This window comes from Panthera tigris, chromosome A1, assembly GCF_018350195.1.
Source record: "Panthera tigris isolate Pti1 chromosome A1, P.tigris_Pti1_mat1.1, whole genome shotgun sequence".
NCBI lineage: Eukaryota > Metazoa > Chordata > Mammalia > Carnivora > Felidae > Panthera > Panthera tigris.
The window spans coordinates 10,036,291-10,063,238 of NC_056660.1; the positions used below are offsets into that span (position 1 = coordinate 10,036,291).

A 26,948-nucleotide genomic window follows, 5' to 3' on the forward strand; every position below is an offset into this window, starting at 1 on the left:
TACAAATAATTAGGTCGTGTCCAAGAAAGGAATTATCCATACCCTGATGGTAAAGAGAACTTTCGAAAGGAAGAAGCGTAGTAGATGTTTAATGAACCTCCCTTTACCCTCCAGGATGGCTTCTGCACATATCTGCAGCTCGAGTATTCAGAGCAAGCGGATGCTTTGGCCCGACAGAAAGAGGTTTCCTTCCATCTGCCTGCTGTGCTGCTGAAGTTGAAAAGAAGAAAGAGAGTTTCTGTATGTGATTTTCATTTGATAAGGATGCTGAGTGCTCCAGTTTGATTTTATTTGCTATTTTAAACTGCTCTTCAAGTGGCATGATTACAGAAATTGTGTCCTTGAATGTAATATATTCACGTTGTCTTTTGCTAGTCTATAGAATGCAAATAAAATATGATCTCTATATGTAGTACAAGATAATGCTTCATTTTGCTTCTAAAATCAGATGCAGTAATGAATTACACATGATTCCATCATGGAATTTGTCGTATGTCTTAATGAATGACAAATAGAAAAGAATTTTCCTTCTTCTTTTTTTTTTTTTTTCCTGTTAAATGGTTATTTCAGTTTAGGTAGCTAGCTATCCTAGGGTTTGTCTTCAGAGAACTTATTGAATCACAGAATCAGAAATTCAGAAGGCAAAAAGCATCTGGGAAGTAGACTTAGGATAGGAATAAAAATGCCTGACCTATTTCAGAATATATGCTCTCTTTAAAGTCTTTACTATTATTGTTATCTCATTCAACAAATAGTTGAGTCTCCGACATAGCCTAGGCTCTCTGCTGGGTGCTGGGGGTATAGAAACTCACCTTTGCCCTCTGGAAACTTATCATCTACACTAGAAGTTCCTTGCGATCTTAAACCCCTTAGGCTGTGAAATAAGCCTGCCCTAGAGAGAGGGAATAAAGGTGGCTCTTTGAATCTATGTAGTAAGTTCTTTCTACATGAAGGAGAACATCAAAGTTTTAAAAACTATCATTTTTTTAAAAGTTTTATTTATTTTTGAGACAGAGAGAGACAGAGCATGAGCAGGGGAGGGGCAGAAAGAGAGGGAGACACCGAATCCAAAGCAGGCTCCGGGCTCCGAGCTGTCAGCAGCTCGGGGCTCGACGCGGGGCTCGAACTCATGGACTGTGAGATCATGACCTGTGCTGAAGTCGGACGTTTAACCAACTGAGTCACCCAGGTGCCCCTAAAAAACTTTAATTTTATTAAATTTTTTTTTTAACGTTTATTTATTTTTGAGACAGAGAGAGACACAGCATGAACGGGGGAGGGGCAGAGAGAGAGGGAGACACAGAATCGGAAGCAAGCTCCAGGCTCTGAGCCATCAGCCCAGAGCCCGACGCGGGGCTCGAACTCACGGACTGCGAGATCATGACCTGAGCTGAAGTCAGACGCTTAACCGACTGAGCCACCCAGGCGCCCCAAAAACTTTAATTTTAAGCACACCTACTGTCTTATGAAATTGTCCTATTTAAAAAGGCATATTTTTGTTTATTTCCACTCTTCCGCACATTAGGATAAGTCCATCAGCCGGAAGCCCAGGTGAGTGACAGATGTCAGCAGCATGCCACAGTACAACAAACTGATCATAGCGACTGGGTGAGTGTCTGCAGCTCTTCAGTTGGAAGGAAACAGTTGTGGTATGACATCCATTTCCATGTGTGTTTACACAGCCACGTACACATTTGTGGTATTTAAAAGTCCTGAAGCCCTTTTTATTTATTTATTTATTTAAAAAAAATTTTTTTTTAACCTTTATTTATTTTTGAGACAGAGAGAGACAGAGCATGAATGGGGGAGGGTCAGAGAGAGGGAGATACAGAATCTGAAACAGGCTCCAGGCTCTGAGCTGTCAGCACAGAGCCTGACGCGGGGCTTGAACTCACGGACTGCGAGATCATGACCTGAGTCGAAGTCGGACGCTTAACCGACTGAGCCACCCAGGCGCCCCCTGAAGCCCTTTTTAAAAAATGCTGGCACTCATAATATCAATCAAAGCTACTTTGCAAAGTTATGGCCTTGGGTGGCCCATTGCAATGATGTCATTGCCTCAAACACGAGCAAGAGGCCCTCTTTTGGAATACTTCCAGAGTGAAAGTATGGGCCAGATGGGGAAATATCAGTCTTGTGACCTTTTAGCACATCTTATTTGAGATTCAACATAATATTCCTATTTTATTATCCACCAAAATTCAGTCCAAAGTGCTCTGGACAGATTCAAAAAAGTCATATCCCCAGTAAAAAATGATGCTCGTTGCTGAAGAGCCTCAGAAGAATGGGGCTGGGGCTGGGAAGGAAGATCCCGAAGGTTTTGCTCATGGCAATGTAAGGAAAATGAATGGGCACCACCCTGGGCTGCTTGGTTAACCTCAGTCATGGCCTGGGCGAAGGGGGTGTGGCCTGGTGGGAAGGAAATTGGGAAAATTCCAAATCAACGGGGAAACAAAAGCAAGTTTAACAGGAGGGTTAGGGGTACAGGGTCGGGGATGGGAAATGTGATCCAGGGCGGAGAGACCGAGGGCTCTGGCTCTGGGGGCAAGACTAAGGGAAGGGGCGGAGCTTGAAAGGAATTCCCACAGCCCCGCCTACTGGGACTCCCCCTGACACCCCGCAAGCTGGGGGTTCTCTCTTCTCCACCTGATCTCCTCCAGAGGCCCCTGGTTTCCTAGGCTTCAACCATTTTAATGAACAGTTAATCCAACCTCAGATCATCGAGGCTACTAAATACAATTAAATTTAATAATGAAAATATATTTGTTAATATATTAAAATGTATTCATATAATTAATATTAACTACTAAAAAACAATAGACCTGGGTGTATGCTTTCATCCGTCCCAGTTTGATTTTAAAAGCCATGCTTGATAATGTAATTATCATGTGTTTTGCACACGTAGCAGTTCAGAGATGGCAGTCACCTACTAGAGATTCTGAGCTGACAATTCAGAAGATGAGGCAAGGCTTATGACAGCAGGAAGCCACTTGAGCTGCAGGGCAGGTGAAAAGGAGGTGGAAAAAAGGACATTTCACGCTGAGGGAAAGACAAGGCTTTGGAATTTAGAGAGTGACCCCTGTTTGTTCCATGCCAACAGGTCAAAGCAGTAAGTTGTTTTTCTAACATCCACAGTCAGCTCCAAAGTAGACAGGCTAACAGAGGAAGGAAGGGGTCAAGGGTGCAGGCTGGAAAGGTGGGAAATTAGGGGAGCACCGAGTTAACCCCTTAGTCTACAGAAAGAGGCTTGGCCCTCCACTTTGCAGATCTTTATTATATGCAGTAAATAACAGCCCACATTTTGAGCCCTTAGGAAATCCCAAGTCCTGGACTAATCACTTTCGCACACGTCCTCCCATTTAACTCTCCGGAAAGACAGGAACTGGTAGGATCCCCATTTTTACAGGTAAGGGGCCGAGTGGTGAGCTGGGATGTAATGCCCCAACTACTGGCCTGTGCCAGCCTCCTGATGGTCAAGGACAGGCCAGGCCGGTTTGGAAGCAGGCAGAAGACATGCCCCCAAACGGTAGGATAGCAGAGGGAGGCCTCAGGTTCAGCTAGAGGGGTTGCTTGGTATGACAGGTGTTTTACTGATCAGGGGTCTCCGTTTTGTGGAATCCATGGAATATAAAATATGTTTTACAAAAGTGAAGTGAGGAGTGTAAGTTTACTCCAGCTGTGCTTGATCTTTGAACAGAAACTGTGAAATCCAGCTCTATGAACTCTCCAACAACCTGGAGCCTTACTGTCACATCGGCGGCCTGGAGGCTGTCCCTCTGAGACTGGACTACTGGTAAGAGCATCTCCAGAGCCAGGTGGGCCTCAAGGGGGCGCTCTCACCTGGTCAGCGGGGCCTTCCCTCCTCTCCCCTTGGGCAGTTATGTTCAGTTGTGTTCAATCAATATTGAATCAGTAAATGTCAGTATCAGTTTCAGTAAATGTCAGGGTTTCCATGCAGCCTGTGGTGACCACATCACACATCACAGTACTGCCCAGGAAGGAGGGACCTTCTCGCGTCTAATAAGGAAAGGGAAGTCTAGAGATGTGAAATGATTCTTAGAGGCATGCAATTATGAATTAATCTGTGTCTTCAATGTGACTGGATTAACTTTCCTGAAACTCGACTCGGACCATGTTAGTCTGCTGTTTAATGGTTGCCAATTCTCTCTCCAAAAATATCCACACCCTTAAGAGAGCATCCAAACCCCCCTCTGCCTTTCCGGCCTTCAGCCCCCCTGAAGCCTCAGGCCTCCCAACCACCAACATAGCTAAATAGAGACCTCTCAAGTTGGGTCAGGCATCGTCACCACCACGCTGCTCCCAATGCTTCCCTCTTCCCCAACCACCCATCCCGTCATGTTTCTTGAGCACCTACTGCACATACTCGTTGTTGGATGTAGGGACATGTGCGTGAATGAGATGAGATTCCCAGTGTCGCAGAGTGGGTGGTTCCTACTGAAATCCTACCATTCTTCATGGTCCTAACTAACCTTCGTGGATTCCCCTGATTCTCCTCTGTACCCAAAAACCAATGTCCCCTGGAAGCTTCCCCATCCTTCGGATGTGGTGGTCCTGCATGTCGCTGGGGCACAGGTCCCAAGTAACTCTCAAGTGGCACCAGTGCCTTCGTCTGCTGTGTGCTCTCTGACCCCTGCCCAGTGACCGGCAGGCACGTAGCAGGTTCCCAAGAAATGTTTGTTGAGTGACCAAGTCAGAAAACTCTTATTTAAGTGGATGAAAGGAGGCTCCAGTTTTATTTTGCCTTTCACTTCCCCCTCTTTCTTTTTCTTCTTCTTATGAGATAGAAGCCTTTTAGATGCTCAACGATTTCAATAAAATATGTCTTTCATTCAGTTCTCTTCTACCAGTCATTTTGTATTTTTGAGAAATAGGGAGAAAACTTGATGCATTAAAAAAAATGTTTTTAATGTTTTATTTATTCTTGAGAGAGAGAGAGAGAGAGAGAGAGAGACAGAGCACAAGCAGGGGAGGGGCAGAGGGAGAGAGGGACACAGAATCTGAAGCAGGCTCCAGGCTCTGAGCTGTCAGCACAGAGCCTGACGCGGGGCTTGAACTCACAAGCCATGAGATCATGACCTGAGCTGAAGTCGGACGCTTTACCGACTGAGCCACCCAGGCACCCCTAAAATGTTGATGGATTTAGAAGAAGTGGTTGGAAAGCAAACTTGTGGCCAAGTGGGTTCTCATAGAACAAAGAAGGGAGAGAAAACCAGACTCGCCTGGACTCCCTTTTGTGTAAGGCAGAGCCATCCCCCGGAAGGCCACGGAGCCCCAGCTGTTGGACTGCCCTTCTCCATCCTTATCAGAAGCCCCATTCCTGTGCCAAAGGTGGCCTCTGCCCATAGTTCATGATGAGGGCTTGGAGACTTTCCCTGCACTAAGGGGCCCAGATGACCGTGGCACCTCATTGAGTTGTGCAGTGATTCATTGCCTTTTACCGAAGACATCACACAGTTTCCTCGAAAATGAAAGCCTGAGTTGTCACTGCTTTCAAGGAAGGACACTTTGATGAGCAAAGAAAGATGACATCTTGAGGGAACTCATTCGTCCAGGCAAAGAGAGTGCAGCTTAGCAGGCTATGCTTGTCTCTTGCTCCCCTGGTCCCCTAACAAGACATCAACGCCCATCAGCCCAGCTCAGGAAGCTGGGCTTCTCCTGGGATGGATTGGGGACCCTGGAGAAGGCAGGACAGGGTGATGGATCCAGAAGTCAGCCCTCTTAGTTATCTCTGGGGACCTGGCCAAGTCATGTGTTCAGTCTTGAGGTCGGGTGGCTCATGTGCAAAACAGAGATGGTAGTTGTGCCTCCGGGCAGTGTGGTGAAGTCAGAAGGGCACACTGCAGATAAAGGCCTTAGCACAGTGCCCAACAGAGCACCTACTCCCTTCTTCTTCTCACCCGATGTGCGTGAGCCATGAGAACAATGCTTGATGGCCCCCAGGGCTTCTGTCCCCTTAGAGCTCTTCAGACTCCTCTCATTACACTCTGCACTCTCTCTCAACTCTCAGGCTAGCCTCTCTGGCCTCATTCAGCTCCTCAGCCTTGCTCAATCCTTTCCCCCTTCAGGGCCTTTGCACATGCTGTTCCCTTTGCCTGAAAGACCTCCACTCCCACCTTTCCCTTCAGATCTGAATTTAAATCTCATCTCCTCTGACCATCCTTTCCTAATGGCCTTACCAAACTATGTCCCCACTGACCTTGTTCATTTTCTTTATTGCACATATTATGGGCTATGAGTATAGATGGTGAATTCTTTGTCTACTGTCACTAGATTGGGAGAGCAGGACCACATCTGTCTTGTCCCCCCTGGAAGCCCATGCCTATTGCAGGGTATGATACATGATAGCTGTTCAGTATTTTTTTTTAAAAATTGAATAAGCAATCAAAACTTTAGTCTCTTAAATCACATGTCGCTAAGATTCATGTTAGGTTGTCTAAACTCTTTGTGCCTTAGTTTCCATGTCCATAAAATTGGTAAATAAAAGTAGTATCCACTTCATTGGGTTTTTGGGAAGATTTCATGAGACAGGACTTGTCAAGTACATGTCTGGCACACAGAAAGGGCTCTTTAAATTCTGGTTTCCATCATTATCATGATTAGATGAACTCTTGACAAGAGAGGGCTAAATGGAGAGCACCCTAAATTAATAAAGACTCTAGTCATGAGGACCTTGTTATGCCTCATCACTCCTGGGGCTTGGAAGTGTGTGTGTGTGTGTGGGGGGGGGAAGGGGGTCCTTTGCTATGGGCTAGGGATTCAGGAGCTGAACACATAGGACACCTGGCCTCAAGAGGAGTACAGTCCAGTGGATCTGAATATGTTAGTTGGCTTGGGCTGCCATAACAAAATATCAGAGTCAGCAGCTTTGACAACAGAAACTAATTTCCTCACAGTTCTGGATGGAAAATCCAAGATCAAGGTGTGAGCTCGTTCTGTTTCTTGTGAGGGCTCTCCTCCTGACTTGCAGATGGCTACCTTCTCACTGTGTCCTCACATGGCCTTCCCGTGGTGTAGATACATGGGAAAGAGAGAGATGTGTGGTTAAGGGCACTAATACTATCATGAGAGTCCTACCTTCATGAGTTCATCTAATCCTAATTGCCTCCCGAAGGCCCCATCCCCAAATACCATCACATTGGGAATTAGGGCTTCACCGTATGAATTCTGGAAACACAAATATGCAGTTCACAACAGGGAAATTGACTGACATGGGTGTGCACTCTAATCATGGCATCTGTCTCCTGCTGAGAGGATGGAGTCAGTGGTATTGGCCACACACAAGTCGCATCAATGAATGGGGCTGTCTGTCGATGATGTCATCCTCTCACAGCCCCTCCTCTGTTGTAGGGCTGTCCCAGGGGACTAGGAGTGAGGTTCCAGATACTTCTCTGCTCCTGTGAGGTGAAGACTAGTTTTTTTTTTTTTCTTTCATTCTCCCTCTGGTGTTTAGCTTTCAGACACACCCAACAAAAAGCCAATTTGAAACAGCACTTATAACCCATTATAACCCCCACAGACCGGGCATGGGGGTGTGTTGGATGGAGATGACCCTATGTCACCCTAAAACCTCACTTAAGAGTTGCTGTCTTGATTCCTTACTGATTCCTTGCTAAGCAACCAGCACATAAACTTTGTATTTTATCTCCATTTCATCTCACCACCCCCTCACACCCAGACCTAATCACTTAGAGCAATATTAGAACCAACATGGTATTTATCATAATATCCTGGGAGAGTAGGGTTCTGGTAAGTACAATGAGAGCTAGTTACAGGGACTGAATGCTCCAGGGAGCATTAATCATGGTGTCTAAGTGCATTTGTGGGAGCACATTGTAAACTAATTGCCATGTATGGAGCTCACTCTATCATTACCTTTAATATACAATTTCGCATACAATACAACTTCTATTTTGTTGCTTTCACACCACTGTAGACACACTCTAAGGTATGCTTCAGCCTTAAAAAGTTTAGATATAAAAGTAAAGCAGAAAGCCAAGAGAAACATGTTTGATGAATGATAAATGTATGAGCCTAACAGGACCTTTGAATCATAAAAGACATTCAATGACTATTTTTTGACGAAGCAAATAAATACAGGAAAAAAAATCAGTATTTTTTAATCCCAGCTTGATCTACTGCTAATTTGTCTGCTAACCTAGGGCAAGACATTGCCCTCCTTACACATAAAAGAAACCAACAACAGGGGCGCCTGGGTGGCTCAGTCGGTTGGGCGTCCGACTTCAGCTCAGGTCACAATCTCGCGGTCCGCGAGTTCGAGCCCCGCGTCGGGCTCTGGGCTGATGGCTCAGAGCCTGGAGCTTGCTTCCAATTCTGTGTCTCCCTCTCTCTCTGCCCCTCCCCCGTTCATGCTGTGTCTCTCTCTGTCTCAAAAATAAATAAACGTTAAAAAAAAAAAAGAAACCAACAACAACAGAAGAAGAAGAAGGGGGAAAAACCCACTTTACTAAGGGATGTAACATCAACCTACCTCAGGAGATTTCTTGGAAGAAAAACTTAAGTTTTTAGAGCCTTTTATTAGAACAACATGTCAGTAGAAGACCAAGTAGAGATTGACTTCACTTCCAAAATTAGAGACATTCCGCTCAGTATATGTAAAAAAAGATGTTTGTATTTTGAATACTACTCACAAAATGAGCCCTGAAATGTAGAATTAAAAAAACACTATTTTTTCATGTTTGCACCCCAGTGAGGGAGGTAGACAAGCCAACCAATCTGTCTTTACAACATGAGAGTTAAGTGCTGGACAGAGACCTGTGTGAGGTGTGAAGGCAGGGGTCCCACCTGTTTGACTGGAAGCCAACAGCAAAGTCTTTGCGGGGGAGTGACCTTTGAACTGGAGAACAAATAGGTCATGGTCGGCCCAGGGACAGAAAGGACATTCCAATCCGTGGCAACAGTATGAGTATAGGTGGGGAGAGGGAGGAGTGAGAGATATTGAAGTTTTTGCAGAAACCAATGTACTTTGGAATGAAAACATCTTTTAAGGAAAGAGGGAAAGGAAACATCAGGAAAAGACGAGATTTGCTAATGGAGGGTCATCTCTGCCCTGCTAAGCACTTTGTCTTGCATCATCAATTCTGTGTGGATTTTATCTTAATAAATATTTCGTAGCCTCCTTGTATTCAGTCTTAGAAAAGGAAATAGAACATTATATTGTATACTACAGCCAGCAATGTATTTTCATTTGTATAGGTCCAACATGGTCAAATAACGGCAATTTCTTCTAATTCAACTTGTTCTATAAAATACACATGAAGCAGGGTGCTTGGGTGGCTCAGTTGGCTGAGTGTCCAACTTAGGCCCAGGTCATGACCTCACGGTTCATGAGTTCCAGTTACATGTTGGGCTCACTGATGTCAGCTCACAGAGCCCACTTTGGATCCTCTGCCCCCTCTCTCTCTGTCCCTCCCCCAGCTCATGCTCTCTTTCTCAAAAATGATTAAGTATTTTTAAATAAATAAATAAATGAAATACACATGAAGCTCACAAAACAGAATTTTGGTAGATTATAGATTTGGCTGCAAGAAATATATTACCTCAAATATATTTCTGACTTTTTATTTAAAGACAACATTGTTTGACTGATTAGAAATACTCTTTGGGGATAATTTGGGTGTCCTTTTTAGAAGGCTTGGATTATATATATATTCTATTCTATTCTATTCTATTCTATTCTATTCTATTCTATTTTATTGTTATAAGAACACTTAACATGAAATCTACCCTCTTAACAAATTTTTTAAGGTTGATTATAGGTGCAATGTTATACAGCAAGATCTCTAGGGCTCTATTCATCTTGCTTAAGTGAAACGCTATAGCCATTGACTAGTAACTCCCCATTTCCCCCTCTCCCTAACTCCTGGCAACCACCATTCCTTTCTCTGATTCTGTGAATTTGACTACTTTAGATGCCTCATATAAGTGGGATCATGCAGTGTCTCTCTGTGCCTAGCTGATTTATCTTAGCATAAAGCTTTTCTTGCCTTTCATTTTGGTATCACATCCATGAAATCTTTGCTAAGATCAAGGTCATGAAGATTTTCTTCTATATTTTCTTCTAGGAGATTTATAGTTTCAGGTCTTATGTAAGTCTTTAATCTATTTTGGGTGGATTTGTGTATGATGTAAAATAGGGGTTCAGTTTAATTCTTTTGCAGGTGGATATCCAGTTTTACCAACACCAATGAATGGATTACCTTTCCCCTATTGTACAGTCTTGATACTCTGTTTTTGTTTGCTTGTTTTGAGAGAGAGAGAGCACAAGTGAGTGAGGAGCAGAGAGAGAGAGAGAATTCCATGAGGGGCAGAGAGAGGGAGATAGGGAAAGAGAGACAGAGAGAAACTGAGAGAGAGAGAGAGAGAGAGAGAGAGAGAGAGAGAGAGAGATAGAAGTGAGGCTCACCTGAAGTGGTGCCCATGTTTGTTTTGTTTTGTTTCCCGAAGTAGGGCTCATGCTCATCCAAAGTGGGGCTTGAGATCATCTGATGCGGGACTTGAACTCATGGACCGTGAGATCATGACCTGAGCCAAAGTCAGATGCTTAACTGACTGAGCCACCCAGGGGCCCTTTTTTGAAGATCAGTTGACCATATATGTGTGGACTCATTTCTGGGCTCTCTATTCTGTTCCATTGGTCTTCATGCCGTCTGAAGACATCTCTCTTCATGCCAGTACCATACTGTTTTGATTATTACAGCTTTGTGATATAGTTTAAAATTAAGAAGAGTGATGTCTCCAGCTTTGTTCTTCTTTATTGAGATTTATTTGGTAATTTGTGATTCCATATGAAGTTTTAAATTGTTTTTTCTATTTCTGTAAAAGTGACATTGGGATTTTGATAGGGATTACATTGAATCTGTAGATGGCTTTGGGTGTTAAGCCTTCTAATCCATGCACACAGATATCTTTCCATTTGTTTGTGTCTTGTTCAGTTTCTTTCATCAATGCATTATAGTTTTCAGTATGTAAATCTTTCACCTCCTTATTTAATCTTATTCCTAAGTATTTTATTCTTTTTGGTGCTATTTTTAAATGAGATTGTTTTCCTAATTTCCTTTTCAGATAGTTCATTTTTACTGTATAGACACACAGCTGATTTCTGCACATTGATTTTGTATCCTGCAACTTTACTGAATTTGCTTATTATTTCTGACTTTCTTCTTTAATGCAGTTTATAGGGCTTACTATATATAAGATCATAATGTCTGCAAACAGGAACAATTTTAATTCTTCTTCTCTGATTTGGATGTCCTTTCTTTCTTTCTTTCTTTCTTTCTTTCTTTCTTTCTTTCTTTCCTTCTTATTTTTATTGCCTAATTGCTCTGGGCAGGACTTCCAATATTGTGTTGAATAGAAGTGGCAAAAGCAGGCACCCTTGCCTTGTTGCTGATCTTAGAGGAAAACTATTGAGTTTTTCATTGTGAGTATGATGTGTTAGCATCGGGTTCTTCAAATATGACCTTTGTTACATTGAAGTACTTTCTATTTCTAGTTCGTTCAGAGTTCTTAACACGAAAGGATGTTGAATTTTGTCAAATGCCTCTTCTGCATGTATTGAGACAATCGTGTAATTTTTATCCTTTATTCTGTTAATGTGGCATATCACATTAATTGATTTCTGTATGTTAAACCATCACTCCATCCCAGGGATGAATCTCACTTGGTCATGGTGGATGATCCTTTCACTGTGCTGTTGGATTTGGTTTGCTAGTATTTTGTTGAGGATTTTTGTGTCTACATTCATCAGGGATAATACCCTGTAATTTTCCTTTTCTGGTAGTATCTGGCTGCCTGTGATATCAGCATAATGCTGGCCCTGTAGAAAGAGTGGTAAATCTTCTTTCTTTCTTTCTTTCTTTCTTTCTTTCTTTTTTTTGTTTGTTTGGTGTTTGGGGTTTGGTAGTATTCACCTTTGAACCTTTGAAGTTATCTGGTCCTGGACTTTTCTTTATGGGAGGTTTTTAATTACTGATTCAACCTCCATACTAGTTATAAGTCTGATGTTCTATTCATCCATGATTTTAGTCCTGGTAGGTTTTGTGTTTGTAGGAATTTGTTCATTTTCTTTTCTAGGTTATCCAGGTTTTTTGGCATGTATTTGTTCATCATAGTCTTTTATGATCTTTTTCATTTCTAGTGTATCGATTGTCATGTCCCTTCTTTCATTTCTAATGTTATTTATTTGAGTGTTTTCTCTTTTTTCTTGGTTAATCTAGCTAAAGGCTTGTAAATTTTGTTACTATTTTTGAAACACTAGCTCTTGGTGTTGTTTTGTTTGGTTTATTTCTATTCTAATATATCTCATTTCCTTCCTTCTGCTAACTTTGCACTTTGTTTGTCCTTCTTTTTTTAGCTGCTTAAAGTATCAGGTTAAGTTGGCGATTTGAGATCTTTCTTTTTTTAATGTATATATTTGTCAGTATGAACGTCCCTTTTAGGACTGCTTTTACTGCATTCTATAAGTTTTGGTATGTTGTATTTTCATTTTCATTTGTCTTGCGGTACTTTCTAATTTTATTTTCTAATTTTTTTTGTTTTTTTACCAAATGGTTTTTCAAGAATGTGTTGCTTATTTTCCAAATATTTGCATATTTCACAATTTTCCTTCTGCTATTGATTTCTACTTTCATTCTACTGTGTTCAGAAAAAAAATATTTTGTATGATTTCAATCTTCGTAAGTTGTTAAGACTTGTTCTGTGACATAACATGTGATCTATCCTGGAGAAAGATCTGTGTGTGCTTAAGAAGATGTATTTTGCTGCTCTTGTGTTAGATGTTCTGTATATGTCTGTTGGGCCCATTTAGTCTGCAGTGTAATTCAAGTCCTGTGTGTCTTTATTGATCTTCTGTTTGAATATTCTATTCATTATTGAAAGGAAAGTATTGACTTTTTTACTATAATTGTATTTTTATCTATTTCTCCCTTCAATTCTGTCAATATTTGTTTTATACATTTAGGTGCTTTAATGTTGGGGACCTATAAACTTATTATTGCAAATATCTTCCTAGTGGATTGACCCTTTTATCATTATATAATATATTTCTTTGTCTCTTGTGACAGTTTTTGACCTACTGTATACTTTTTTAATACAAGTATGGCCATCCCTGCTCTCGTTTGTTGGCCATTTGCACAGAATATCTTTTTCTAGTCCTTCATTTAAGCCCATGTGTGTCTTTAAATCTACAGTGAGTTTCTAGTAAACAGCATATAACGGGTATCATTTTTATTTATTTATTTATTTTTTTTACGGGTATCATTTTTTTATTCATTGATGGGGGAGTTTAATCCACTAAAATTTAAAGTAATTATTGATAGGAGGGATTTACTATTGCCATTTTATTGTTTTGTTAGTCTTGCCTGTCTTTTCTTCTCTTGCTGTCTTCCTTTGTGTTTTGTTGCTTTTTGGTATTGATATCCCTTGATTCTTTTCTATTTTTCTTTTGTGTAACTTCAATAGGTAATTTTTATGTGTGGTTACCATGGGGCTTACATAAAATATCTTATAATGATAACAGTTACCTTTTAGCAGATAACAAGTCAAGTTCAATTACACACAAAAACTCTACACTTTAACATAGTCCCACAAACACACGTTATGTTATTGTTGTCACAATTTATTTTTATTCATGTTGTTTAACTTAATGCAGTTTAGTTATAGTTATTTAGAATACTTTTGTCCTTTACTTTTACGATAGAATGAAAAGTGATGTACTCACCACTATTATAGTAACTCAGCATTCTGCATTTGTCTACATATTTACCTTTCTCAACAAATTTCCATTTCCGGGATCTGGATGTACATTCACTTCTCCAGATTTTAGCCATTGTTCCTTAAAAAACAAACAAAAAAATTTTAATGTTTATTTATTTATTTACTTATTTTTGAAAGAGAAAGAGACAGAGAGTGAGCAGGGGAGGGGCAGAGAGAGAGGGACACACAGATCCAGAGCAGGCTCCAGGCTTTGAGCTGTCGGCACAGAACTCCAACTCATAAACCATGAGGTCATGATGGAGCCAAAGTCAGACACTTAACCAACTGAGCCACCCAGTCGCTCCAGCCATTAATTCTTTAAATGAACTTTCTTCCTTTGTCTCTCTTCTCTTTCTGGAACGCCTATAACTTGTATATTGGCCCACTGGATGGTATCTCATAAGTCCCTTAAGTTTTCTTCATTCTTTTTTATTTTTGCTCCTCTGACTGAATTATTTCCAATGACCTGTCTTTGAGTTTCCTGATCTTTTCTTCGGCTTGAGCTAGTCTGTTTTTGAACACCACTAGTAAATTTTTCAGGTCGGTTTGGTTCTCTTCAGCTCCATGATTTCTCCTAGGTATTTAAAAAAATATATCTTCTGTCTCTTTTTTGAGATTCTCACATTGGTCTCTTGACCTTGATGAGCATCTTTATGACAGTTATTTTGAGTTCCCTATCAGGTAAATCCTATAATTCCACTTTATTAGGGTTGGTTTCCGGACATGTATCTTGTTCCTTTGTTTGGAACATATTTGACTGACTCTTTATTTTCCTTGGATTTTGGGGTTGGTGTCTGCTCGTTAGACAAAGCAGGCATCTTTTCCAGCCTTTACAGACTGCCTTCACAGGAGAAGATCCCCATTAATCAGCTCAGCCAGGGATTCTGAGTTTTTCATTCTGTAGAGGGAAGCTGAGAGTTGAAAAGTTGGGATGCTGGACACACAAACCAACCCTTTCCTCCCCTGGATGAAGCTGGGAACAAGGGGGACCAGCTCTTCCTGGTCATATGGTGTTGAGCCACAGGCAGAGATTTCTTGTGAGATGTTTTAAGCCTCCTTACCGGCTTCAGTGAGCCTGCTTTCATACTCATCCAGGATGCCAGAGGCTTTCAGTTAGTTTCTGGATTTCTCACAAGGGAAATCCGTCTGCGGATTGTTGCTGAACTAGTGTGTCTGTTGGGGGGAAGGAGGGCCCAGGGCTTTGTACGCCACCATTTTGTTGACATCGCTTCAGTGCGTATTTATTTTACTATTTATTTATTTATTTATTTATTTATTTAATTTTGTTTATTTTTGAGAGAGAGAGAGAGAAAGAGAGAGAGACAGAGTGCAAGTGGGGGAGAGGAAGAGAGAGAGGGAGACACAGAATGTGAAGCAGCCTCCAGGCTTTGAGCTTTCAGCACAGAGCCGGACGTGGGGCTTGAACTCACGAACCAAGCGATCATGACCTGAGCCGAAGTTGGACACTTAACCGACTGAACTACCCAGGGGCCTCACAATGCATATTTTAAATACATGTTGAAGGAGACTCACTCTGGTAGAGAAACGAGGGATGGATTAGATTGGGTTCAGAGAGACTGATAGAGTATTGCAGAAATTCAGGTGCCTCGAGTTCATCGTCTGTAAAATGGGTTTCTTCTGAGGATTCAATGAATGAATAAATATAAAGCCCTTGAACTAGTGACTAGCATATAATAAGTACTCAATAAGTAGTTGGAATTATTATTATCATCCATATGACAAATGGCAAAGGTAACCAACAGATGAGATGGAGAAGAAAACGACTCGAGTTTTGCAGAAGGCCACGTAAACTGGGCTTGCTACTGGTTGGAGGTGCAGGCCCGAGGGCCCCTGAGCAGAGGCCACTCCAAGTCTGGGTAGCTGATGGAGCCTTTCGCCACCACTCAGGGACTAACACAGGCATTTGGTTTTGCTCAGTTTGGGGGAGATAATCATTAAGGTGCCTTCCATTCTTTCCTCCTCACCCCCTCTCCAACATCACATCTGTCGCCATAAAGGACAAGAACCAGGATAAAGGAGAGGCACGGAGGAAAGGATCTCAAAAGCGCCGCCTGCTTGACCTCTGAGCCCACTTGGGAATCTCAGATCCGCTGCCTTTGCCCGTTGGGTTCTCCTCTAAGTCCTTTCCCGAAGGACTGAAGACCTCAGCTCCAAAGAGCAAACATTTGGTAAGCCTGTCGTATGCAGCGGTCCTTACAGAAGTCAAATGATGAGTAAGGGATGAAGATTAAAGGAATGGAAGGAGAGAGAGGTGAGTACAGCTGAAGAAAAACACGACGCCACGCCAGCGGAGCTCACTCTCAATTCATGACTCTGAAGCTCAAGTGGTCCCTTGAGATCCCAGGCAGGCATCTACAAGCCCCAGGCACACTCATTCCAACCTTGTTCCAAGCCTATAATTTCATTCTTTCTCCTTCCTCGTCAAATCCCCATCAATCCCTCCCTTATCCTCACCTTCGCTCGTGACCTGTTTCTTACCTTACAGTGAAAATTTAAGCAGTAGTGTCTGTAGGCCAGACGCTATTCTGGGTTCAGGGAACCCATCAGTGTACAAAATAAGTAAGATTTTCTGCCCTTAAAAGATGTTTCCATTCGAGTGGCGGTGGGGGGGGTGGGGGGGGACGATTGACAATAAAAAATAAATACTGTAAATAAGCAAGTGATACAGTGTTGTTAGAAGGTGGTAAGTGCTATGGACAAAGAAAAGGTAACGCCCAGGATATATGTGTGTGTATCGATGGGAACGGAGGGGGCCGTCAGTTGCAGCCTCAGGTAAGGTGGTCAGAAGCGGCTTCAATGAGAAGGGGACCTTCGAACTGAGACCCAGAGGAAGCGAGGGAGTGAGCCGAGGAAGCCAGGGGGATACCTGGGAGACAGCAGCCCAGACCATGGAAGAGTGAAGCAAAGGTCTGGAGTGAGACGTGCCCCCTCGCTCTGCATGTTCAAGGACTCACAGCATCCTGTCCCTGGTCCTCTGCTACGTGCCCATGAGACCATCGCCTGCCAGGCTTCCCGTGACTATTTCTCACTGGTCTCCATGCAGTGACCTCCTAAGAGGCAAATCTTTTCCCTCTTTGGAGTCTTCACCGTATCCAACTCTGTGATGTATGCCATTTCTCCTCCCTTGGCTTCTGCTATAGTGCTCTGTCTCTGGTTCGCCTACCCTCACTGCTCCTCCCTCTCCTTCTTCCTCCTCACCACCGCCCCCCGCCCATGCTGAGAGCCCCTCAAGGGCTACCCTCGGCCTTCTCCTTATACCACATTCCCTCATTAAGTATTGTCTTTTCTTCAGTGGGTTCGGCCATGATTTAAAATCTACTTCTCGACACCTGCTCTCTAAATGCTACATTCATTTCCTTGGGGATAAGCTACGGGCCTTTCGAACTTGAAGCGTCAAAATTACAACTGCGCTGCCTTCAAATTCTGCAGTGTTTTCCTGTCTTGATTTCAGCCTTCGTCATTCAAATTGAGAACCTCGGAGCTCCCTGTGGTTGCTCTTTCTCTTCCTCACCTTCCACTTCCAGTCGCGGACCGGTTCTTGTCCCTTCTCTCCTCTCATTTGCGCAGTCACTGCCCCGACTGAGTCCTCACAGTTTCTCACATGTTCTAGTTAATTGGCCCACTGCCTGCAGTCTCTCCCCTTTGCACGTTGGCCCACAAGCTCTGGGCGGATTTGATTGGGCTCTGCTCTGCTCGGTCTTGAACAAATCTCAATGGTCAAGGCCTTTTTGGGACACGGACACTTGCCATGTGATCTGAACTCGCTCCAGCTTCCTCGAGGTATGAACGTGATGAACATCACTATCGCTTTCTGGTTTTCATCCAAGATGGCTCTCGCAAGACATGGTTCATCCCATAACAGCAGTCTCCACGATGCTCCGGGTGAAACTTCTCACAGAAGTGACAGAATCCCAGCCACCCTTCAACGCCTTAACACACTCCGTTTGCTTCAGGTCAAGCACGTGCTAAATAAAAATGACCTGCCTGCTCCCCTTAGCTGGGTTATGAAGTGGGAGCACTGCGGGTCCAATCACTCCATTTCTGGAAGGCTGATGTCTAGAGAAGAAACCAACATCATAACTAGAGACATACTCTGCCACCTAAAGGAAGGCACTGCTTGGCCCCTTGTGGACAGCTGTCATCGGTTCCAGTCTCCCGGAACACCTTTCATAACTGGGAGTTGATGATTCTCACCATTTTAAGGCGGAAAACTGGATTTGCGTCTAGGCTTTATGTATTCCAGACAGAAAAATGTATGGAGTTGGTAAGATCATTAGGATTTAGAATACCAAGACTTGTCAGACGTGGACTCACTTATCATACATAATACTTGGCAATTTAGGAAGTTCAAAGAAACAAAACCTGGAGCCAATCCAAACGCTGCGGGGTACTTCTAATTTCCTGGCTCCCCTGTTCTTTCCAGGGGCATATGCTGAGTTTCCCCAGCTCTGGGGCCCCGTCCTAAGCACTGTCTGAAAACTGCAGGTTATTAGATGTGACAAAAACGCTCTCGTGAATCTTTCAGCTGAAGCCAGTTGGCTACCGCTCTTCTCTGCTACCCCTAACTCCCAAAGGAGAGGTTTCTTTTACGGAGACTAAAATACACCCACCGATTAGCCAGAGAAATTTCTGAAGCAGGAAGGAAATTATCAGTCTTAAATTGGACCTCTCTGCATCTTAAAAAGAAACCAAAGATAGCCTCTTTGAAAAACTCAATCCTTCTAGATTGTTATCACCCGTGGCTGCTGCTGTTACTGCCTCAATGAAATGCTTCAGATGCCTTGAATTCCAGGAAATCTGGTCTCTTGCCAGAGCTGCGGAGTGAGATGATTAATTTCTGGGCTCTGATACTCAGGATGGATGTGTTTCTGGGATTTTTTTTTTTTTTTTTTTTTTTTTTGGCAGAAATACCGCTGGAGTCTAGCTCTCTTAGAGAAGTCAGCGATTTGATTCCTCGAGGCAGGCCCCGGGGCTCCTTCCAGAGTGAGCCACAGCAGACCAGAGATCTCCAGGCAACTCTTTCCATTTTTTTTTTTTTCCAAAGGTCTTATTGTTGTAAGAACAATAGGCCAATATTCAGGGGCAAAGATTTGTGAAGGAGAAGCCAGGGACGCACCCACAGTATGTTTATTTTAATGTACTTGGGATAACTAGCAAGTGTGAATCTCAGTCCGTAACTTTGGGTGTGTGCCTCAGGGCCTTTGCATTCTCCATTATCTCCTCCAGGGGCATCCTTCCCTCCTGAAATCTGTGTGGCTCAGTCCAGTGTCACCCACTAGGAGAGGCCTCTCTGAATCACCCTACGTGCAAATGCACTCACCACATCACCCCACCCCCAGACCCAGAATCCCTTATTGTCCTTACCCTGCTTTATTTATCTTCATGGCAATTATCATTACCTGCCATAGGCTGTATTTATTTATTATCTGTCTCCTTATCAGAATACGAGCATCTTAGTGGCAAGAACTTTATCTATTATATCTCACTGGTCTAGAACAGTGCTGAGAATGTGGCGTATATTTAATATATATTTATATTTGAAGAATGAAGGAATGAGTGGGTTCAGGGGAGTACCTAGACTATCACAGACACTGTGTTTGACATCATCATGCATTCAACTGGAAGACAAATCCCAGAGTGGGCGAGGTGGCCTCTGAGTTTGGCTGAGGCTCAGAAAGCAGAGAGGACACACGTCATGGGAAACCTGGGACTGAGAAAAGAAGTCCTGTGGCCTCCAGGACAGGCTGTGGTATTGGCCGAGGCTGGTCACGGCATGGGGCTTGGAGGCCAAGCAGCCAAAGGTGAACGAGGGCCACCGAGGAATCAGGGTGGTGTGCAGGCCAGACCTAGTGCACCCGGCTAGTGCCGGACTGTCCTCCCGTCCATACTCGTGACGATGAGCGGACCACAGAGAACTTTATAAAGGATGCTTTCTAAGTAAGTACTTCCAAAGACATATGCCAGGCACTGTTCGGGTGCTGGGGATAGGGGAGTGAAAGAGACAGGTGAAAGCTATGTTCTCAAGGAACTTCCATTCTAGCGGAAGAGATAGCAATATGCAAAATCAGTGGGTAGTATGTTAGCGAATAAGGACTGAAGAGATGAAGTGTAGCACAGAAGGGGCTGGAAGGGCAGAGCTCACCAGGCGCCAGTGGAGGAAGGACCTGAAGGGAGAACAGCCATGAGCCACGAAGTTTCCAGGCCAGGCCGGCGGCTGTGTGGTGGGACATGCCTGGAAGTATATGAAGGCATTAACCACAAAGATCGGTGTGGCTCCTTATGGGCCCAACGCAGTTCGGGGCAATTAGGGCACGTTAGTGAAGAAAACAGGCCAGAACCCTCGCCCTGGCAGAGCCTGGCTTTGAGACAATAAACAGCCAATATCTGATTACGTAGGACGCGCCCAAGTGGTAAGTGCTGTGAAGAAAAAAAGATCAGATAAGGACATCAGAAATTCAGGGTGGTCACGTGCCTGCACGTTGGGCGGAGTCGGGATCATCAGCCTGAAGAGATGGGGGTAAAGCCCTGACGCTGATAAGCGTTTGCCGCAGGCACACAAGCAGGTGGCCGGGCCTGAGTCTGGGGCACTCAAACCTGGGGTGACCACTGTCAAGTGCAGCTGCTGGAAAGATGAGGACCCCGAATTTCCACCGGAGGTCACTGCACTTTTGTGTGAGGTGGGATGAAAGCCTGATGGGAATGCCTTCACATGGGAACTGGAAGAGAAACTGAGGCACCAGTATGAACCCCTGTCTCAAGTAACTCTTCTGTAAAGGGAAGGAAAAACCTGGGGTGATAGTTGGAGGCGCCAGGGGATCAGGACAATTTTTTTTTTTATAATTTCCCCCAATGAGAGAAATAAGAACATGTCCGTGTGCTGATGGGAATGATCCAGAACATGGATAAAGAAGGAGAGAAAAGAGGGGAAATGCTGAGTGACAGCCTTGGGTGGGCAAGAAAGGATGGGGTCCAGGGCACACGTGAGGGGCTGACTTCAGGGAGGAGCTGGAATTCATCAGCGGGACCCAAGAGAAGGCCGAGGGGGTGGGTCGGGGTGCAGGTGAACGTGTGCGTATGTGATGGGATCCGGTAGAGGCCTCTTGTAGGGGGTTCCATTTTCTCAGTGACTTAGAAAGCAAGATCGTGATCTGAGAATGGGAATTGGGAGGAGGTGTCAGAGATTTTCAGACAGAGGAGGAAGTAGGGAAATGGTCCTGGAGAGTGGGAGATGAAGGATGGCTGCCAGGAAGCTCTGAGAACTTATTTGTGGTTTGTGGTCATGAAGCTGAAGCCAGCCCACGCAGCACAGTTGTGTGGTTTGTCTCCAGCCACATTTTCATGCACGGGGTGGGTGGAAAGTCAAACTGAATCAGGGGTGTGCTTGTGCCAAAAAAGAACAATAGAAGAGAAAGTTGAGGGCACCCACGTGAGGAAGCGGTTGTGGCTGACCATGGAATCTAAGCCACACATGACAGAAAATGAGGCACAAAAGGGTCAGTGGACAGTGGACGGTGAAAATGTGTTGGGATCAACGCACCGGAAGTCCTGGAGTTAGCCTGTGTGAACAGGCTGAAAAGACTGGACATCAGATAAGGACATCAGACATTCAGGGTGGTCACGTGCCTGCACGTTGGGCGGAGTCGTGATGTTTGATGTTGTGATTCCGGAGGGTCGCAGTTGTTACGAATGCCTAAATCAAGGAAGGGTATGACCGTGCCAGTGAGTGGCCGCAGCACGGTAGAAGACAGAACCGTTGTAAGGAAATGAGAAATCAGTAGACTGGATGGATGAGTTATGATTGATATTATCTCACAAGAATTATGGAAAGAGCAGTGTTGGGGAGGATGACGATACGGAAGGAGGCTAAATTCTACCCTTTAAATCTTCTGTGAGGTAGAGAGAAATTTTCTTTTGGTCCAAACAGGTCTTTTTGAGAGCCTAGCAGAGAGCCTCAGATCTTCGTCTTCTTGAGGGATATGTATGACCTTCTTCCTTTCTTTTTTTTATAATTTACTTAACTCGCCAACTGTTTCTAGTATTTTCAGTGTTGTATGTGGGCTGATTGCTAGGAAAAGGTACGTCAAGTCTCTGCAGGTGAATATGGCTGCATAACAGGAATCCCTTGGCCAAGGAGAACTTGACTCCTTACTATCTTTGTCACTTCTTCTCTGAGTCGAAAATTGGTACATAATTGAATATTTGCAGAAATAACCTTAACAAGAAATGTTAAGATAGAGAGAGAACGAACCTTTCTAAAAACGTGAAAGAAAGCCCAAATAAATGGGAAGTGACTATGTTCCTGGATGGGAAAATTCAATATTGTGAAGATGTCACCTCTCTCCGAATTAAATGTCAAATTCAATGGAATGCCGATCAAAATCTCTATGAGATTGTTTTGGAGCTCAAGAGGTTGATTCTGAATTTCATCTGGAAGGGTAAACATGGGAAAATGGCCAAGAAATGTTGGAAAAGGACGATGGGGAGGGACTTGAGCCATCTGATATTAAAGGATGCTATTAAGTTACAGTAAATGAAAGAGATAAGATACTGTTGTAAAGAGACAAATAGATTGATAATAGACCTATGTTTATATGGAAAGTAGTATTTGATAAACCAAGCATTTCAAATTAGTGGGAGAACAATGTAACAAATAACTCTTGGCTATATATTTAGGGGAAAAAACTTAAGTCTTCGTATCACGGTATACATAAAAATAAATGCCAGATAAAGATCTAAATATTTTTGAAGTGGGTAGTAGAGGAAAATATAAGTGAACATCTTAATAATAATTGGGGTGAAAAAAGTCTTTTGCAAAAGCAGGACTCAAGAGATAGCAGTCGAGAAAAGATGAAAAAAAACGGATTTGACTTCAAAGCTCGAAGACCATTTCTTTTACTAAAAACTTCCAGGAGAGACAAAAATGCCCTCATTGGTGTTGTGTATTAATAACCACATTATCTAAAAGAGGATTTGGGAACGCTTCTAGCAATGAATATAGAATAGAAGATAATACACATGTGTATATGTGAATGGGGTGAAGACAAAAAACACATATAGAAAGATAAAGTCAGTGAAGAAAATATCCACCACAATATCCCCGAATAATACATTTCTTTTTAAACTTCCCAGAAGCCAGAAAAAAGAGGGAAACAACATCCATTGGCAGCTTCATAGTATCTGTCAGATAACAATGAAGGTGTTTACGAGACGCGCAGATTTCTGGTACTGACGCAGAGAGAAAGGTCTCTAGTAGGTCCCTTCCTGCCTTTGGAAATACAAGAACAGTAAATAAACCCGATATAAACTGATGAACTGTTCGCCAGATTTAACGTGACCACATCATGTCAAACAAGCCTTGCAGTGGGGACGTCGATGTTTCCCAGATACGGGTGGGCGTCCACCTCTTGCAGCCACACGGCCACGTCACTGGTTTGGATAAGAAATCCAACCGCACCACGCATTTTGTGATGTTTGCCGACAAAACTGAAGATTCGAGGGGTCACGGGGAAAGGTCCCGCCCTCCGTCCTCACCACCTCCTCCTACTTGGCCTCTTCATCCCTCCTCCCTGCCGCGCGCCCGCTCCTCCTGCCATAAGCCCCCTGTGCTCAAGCCGTCCTCCACCGGGCAGTCATTTCCCTCTGCTGGTCCTGGCACCTGCCAGCGCTCGCCCAAATCCTTGGAGCCGGCCATCTACCCAAAGCGGGACTTGTCACATTCCCCCGTAAGAATCTGGCCTCTCTTTACGCACTTGGGCTGGGGAGCCAGTCGTCCCCCCACGCTCCCTCCAGCTCTCACCTGACAGGAGGGATCCCTCCCATCCGAGAGGTCCCTGCCACTCCTTCCAGGCTGGCCGACATGGTTTAGAGTCGGCATCACCGAGGAGCACCTCCCCACAGTCCTCGCTCAGCTCCGCCACCGGCTTTATAAATAAGTCTCTCATTTTAATTATGAAGCTGCATGGTGGAAGCAGGCGATTACATGAAGAGAATCTGAAATCACTTCTGATCTAGGCAAAGTCGCCAAGTGCCTATTTCCAAGAAGGTTCTACAAATAGAACACGGGCATGACATAAAGGACATTTGTCAGATTCTACCCTCCCCACCCCACCCCACCCCCATCCCCGAGCTTGTTGTTCTTGGTGTCTGAAGATGTTTTCTCTTTACGTTCTCTGCTTCAGTTACGAGGACTCTGACAAGTCGATTCTCTACGGCGACGATCAGGTAGGTGTGGAGGGTGGAAGGAGGGCAGGAGACACTTAGAGGCCAGAAAACCGTCTGCCTTTCTCTCGGGGAGAAGCGAGGGGCGGGGGAAAGGAGGGTGGGAGCATCTCTGTCTGGAAGCTGAGACAAAATGCAGAGGAAAACAGACGAGGAGACCCAGCCGTAGGTCGAATACATAAAAGCCTAAGAGGTGACATACACGAAGTGCTCACTTACATGCCCGGGGTTGTCCTCAGGGCTTTCCACCGGATCCGATCAGCTCATGCTACGGTTGCCGTTTGTGAGAATGTTTCACGCGTACCTGCTCCCGGGAGGTGACAGACTGGGATTCGAACCCACTCGGTGTGAACCAAGTCTGTGCGTTTAACCCCTATGCTTTACTGCCTCTCGTGTAAAACGGAAGGGATGCTCCAGGTAATGGGGTGAAGGAACGGCCCTGGAATGGAGCAGTCGCTCCGAAAGCATTGCTGTCGGAGCGCAGGGGGACAGGGGCACATCGGGTTTGCCTCCCGTTGGGCACCGGGGGGCTCTTGCTAATCGGGGGCCGGGAGGGAGGATGCCCTTCTGTGTGTGTTTTGTTTGACAGTCAGAGATAGGGTTTAAAGGCAGATTCCCGTGGGAGAGGAGGCAGAGTGCTGTAAACACAGCTAGGTCGAAGGGTCCCGTATCCCAGGATCTTTCTGAAGAAGTGTTAGCAAGGGCCAGGGGACCACCACCAGGGCTTTAGGTCCTGAACCGAAACCGAGCAAGCCGGAGAGAGGAAGAAGGCAGATGGGACCATCGCGGACACCGAAATCCAAGAGCTCCCAATTTCTCATTGTGCCCAGGAGTTGCCTTACTCTCGACTTTCCCCTAACGCCTTTTCATGCTGTTTTTTTCAAAAACGAGGAGCGGGTGAGAGAGCAGACCGGCCCTGGTGCGGAGACCTCCAGCCCACAGGCCCCCACGTGGCGGGAGCGGGGAGTGATCTGCGCGCCGCGCAACTGTAGGGGGCGCCATTCACACAGACTAGGAGGTGGATGGTGTCCCTGGGTTTATGCTGCACGGCCTCTCCCGGGCCTGACATTCCTCAAAGGGACGCGGACACCGGGACGGAGTGCAAGAGGGAAGCACCCCACCCCCACCCCCACCCCCACCCCCACTCCCGGCCGCGGGGTCAGTCGTGCCCCTGTGGTCCCGAGCCCCAGGCGCCTGGGAAATCGGGCTCCGTGGCTCTGCCTGTCTCCTTGCTGCAGTCCTGGGTGCGGTCCAGCCCGGCGCCTGTGGCGACGGTCCAGCAGAAGCCAGGAAGGCGAAGCCGGGGCCGATCCGGGCGACACTGCCTGTTCATTAGAATGCAGGTTCATTGGCAAAAATGCAAATGATTCATTTCACTTCATCCTTCTGACAGACTGTGCTGGTAGCAATAGCTGGCTGCTTCCCTACACCTGTCACTGCCGCGGCGCTGCTCACTTTGTGTAAAAGGCCTGCCACACTTCAGGTGTATATATAGCAACCAACCCGCGGCGCAGCCCGCCTGCGGGAAACCCGATCATTCACTGCCCCCTAGTGGACTAGATGCGAATGAGCCAATTCGCTGCGGTCCTTTGAGCTTCTCTGCAAATCAGAGTTGCATTTTATGGCAGGAAGAGTTGGCCGGAGTCTGTTGATTTCGTCGCTGTTGCTGCTGGTGGCTCAGGGTCTTAATTAACAGCACTCTAATAAGATAAAATGTCGGTGGTGGAGGACTCTTCGTGGAGCTATATTTGAATGTTAAAAAGCCACGACGTTTTCAAAAAATGTTTGAGTCCTCGTTTGATGTTTATTTAAAAAAAAAATCAAATTTTCTTTAGGCTAAAAAAAAAAAAAAGGCTTACAGTGAATGTAGCATTAAAGAGTTCGTGCTGTCATCCAGCAAAGCCATCAGTTGTACCTGAGAGAGAAGGGTGGTTATTACAAAGCAGAAGCACGCACCTGACTTTTCACCCAACCGTCCTCTGGAGGTCACCTATTGAGGACCTAGCGTTGAGGACCCAGTCACACTCAGCATAAGGGAAGCCACATTTGCAATCTGCTGACAAAGGCAAGGAGAGCTTGGTTGGCTAACGTCATATTACCAAGTCTCTCGTGATTGTCCTTGGACTTCTTTCGATTGCTGCATCTGGCCCGGGCTTATGGCTTAAGGATCATTTGATAACATTCATCAGTGTTATTTGCATGCAGCAAATTAAGAAACCTGCTTCTTAAAATTAATAATCTACTTTTATACCCTTTCTGAGCTGTTTCCTCATTGCAAGGACTTGAACAGCCTTGTAATTATCTCTGAGTTCAGTGACTTCATTGCTCTGAACTTTTGGCATACCTACTACTGGAATATTCGAGATACTAGAATAACTCCCTTTCCATAGCCCGGACTCTGGCCATAAAGACCTCCATGGGTATAGTCTAGGCCAACCATGCCCAAGTGCATCCTTGTGTATGGATTAGCTTCTCACTTACGCATCTAGAGCGATGTTGGTTGGAGAATGGAAAAAAAAAAAAATTGTCCCACAAAGCATTTGCTGTACTTTGTGGTACAGATGAGGAAACCGGGCTCAAACGGTTACAAAAGAAGTAGCATGTGGGTGAGACGGGCAGAGGGATAACGCTAGACCCTCCTGTAGGACAGCCTTGTTCACTTGACTCATTCATTTCAGGCTGACTGTAGGGTCAACACAGCCCTGATGATCGGAAACTTCCAAGAGAGAAAAATGTTGGTGAGAAAGCTTTGGTGGATGGGCACAGGGCAGGAGTCAAATTTTTCCACCCCGTGTAGCTCAGAAACAGCAGGAAGTGAAGCGTTTCGGAGTTCTTCCTCGGCAAACTGTAGTTTTCCTCAGAATGTCACAGAAAGCGCTGCTGGTGATTCACCAGGTTAAACTTTTCCTCCTGAG

General features: G+C 44.7%; 1 long non-coding RNA gene across 2 annotated transcripts in view; it reads right to left on the reverse strand.

The window, feature by feature from the left end:
• LOC122230889 overlaps positions 1-23,829 on the reverse strand; it is a 32,720-nt gene extending 8,891 nt beyond the window's left edge. The window contains exons 1-3 of one of the 2 annotated variants that reach the window (XR_006207961.1): positions 23,612-23,829; positions 13,805-13,873; positions 129-210 (exon numbers count right to left, since the gene is read on the reverse strand). This is a non-coding gene — a long non-coding RNA (uncharacterized LOC122230889). Of the gene's footprint in view, positions 1-128; positions 211-13,804; positions 13,874-23,611 lie in introns of those variants that run through there. The other variant, XR_006207965.1, reaches the window with a different exon arrangement.
• Positions 23,830-26,948: the final 3,119 nt, after the last annotated feature.